Source organism: Oncorhynchus masou, chromosome 4, assembly GCF_036934945.1.
Source record: "Oncorhynchus masou masou isolate Uvic2021 chromosome 4, UVic_Omas_1.1, whole genome shotgun sequence".
Lineage (NCBI taxonomy): Eukaryota > Metazoa > Chordata > Actinopteri > Salmoniformes > Salmonidae > Oncorhynchus > Oncorhynchus masou.
In genome coordinates, this window is record NC_088215.1 from 8,456,737 (window position 1) to 8,458,443 (window position 1,707).

Below are 1,707 nucleotides of genomic sequence, written 5' to 3' on the forward strand. Positions count from 1 at the left end.
AGCGGTCCGCAGGGCAAGAGACTGCGAGTGATTTCAACGCAATTAAGATTTTTTGCCATTTGAAAAATGTGTCAGGTCGCTCTCTAGTGATAGAATTGAGGAACGACAATTAAAGCGTTGTGGACGGCGCCTGTACCAAAAGTGATCGTCTAGATTTGCCCACGAAATAAGATACACTTTTTTAAAACAGTATATTTCACATGGGACCTGTCAACGAATTACATTATGTTCAGAATGTTTCATCAGACCCTGTCTACAAAGTGTGTAGTGTCTCAACACTTAGTACTTATTTATATAATAAGAAAGACTCTGAAGACAAGCAATTGAACTGGAGCTTCACATTTACTCAAACTAATTAGTACCAGAATAATATAGAACCAAGGGTGCTCCATCCTTAAAGGGGACATCAGTAATTAACAGAGAATAACAAAGTGTATGACCATTGTGTCATTTCGAAAGAATGTAGTCTGCATGGGCTTCTCTTCGCTAATCAACGCACCAAGCGCGCAGGAAACGGGGAGCGGAAAAGTGGAGGGCAAAGCACACTTGTTATACCAGTAGAATCTCAGGGGAAATTCCAAATTTGTCTAGACTAGAGTGAATAGGAAAGGAATGCAGTAGTCTAACATTCGTCTCAGCTCTTCATCCCGAAATCTCTTATCTGCGGTCTGTGTCTACAGCGCGCTCTTTGGAGGAAGTTGTGCTTGTGTTGTCACCATTTGTGGTCCACGACTAGTATCAGAAAGAGGGAGTGGAGGATGCTGCCACTTGGTAAGGCATGCCAGTGCGTATCATAGGTTATTTTAATGTGTGGGTCAGTAAACGCCTCAGTGGCAAATGTTGCTTTCTCTAGAAATGAAGAGTTTAATTCCAAAACGCTATATATCCGTTTTCAGAAATGTTGGTAACTTCAATTTTTTTTTGCTAAATGCAATATGTCTCACTCTCAGAGAAATAAGTAGACTGCCAGGTTTTACGGTCAAATGTATCAAATAGCTACATTTTTAATGAAGACATGTACAAATGATACCTTTGTGACGTCATTATCTAAACGTTTTTCAATCAAGTAATTTGAGATCTGTATGTAAATCATTTAGATTGGACCTTTTTATGCATTAAGCAGATGGTCTGATTCAGAGCAACTTACATTAAATGCATTCATGTTAAGATACTGTAGCTCAGTAAAAGAACCACATATCACAGTCAAACATCCAGGATACGAAATTACATTCCAGCTAAACAATAGATATATAGCGTTTTGCAACAGAACACAATTTCATACACATCTAAAGTCTGAATAAAAAATCGGAGAAAGGTAATATTTTACACACACATACATACACACACACACACACACACACACACATACACACACACACACACACACACACACACACACGAAGGTAAGCAATAATAGTTTCTGATGAAAACCATACATGTGAAAAATTGGTGTATATAACATTTGGGAAATAAACTCTTAATATGTAATGTGATGATCATCAATGTTTATTTTATTATTTGAAAAAAATGTCACCGCAACACTCTGTGTTGATATTGAGTGTTGCTATGGAGCTGTTACATGCATTGTTTTTAAAAGCCTGATAATGACGTGTAATATGCATTACACCTTATAATAGTTTAGGCTAAACCTATCAGCATTGTTGTACTTACACTGTCACGGTGTTGTACTGAAGATGCAGCAATGGC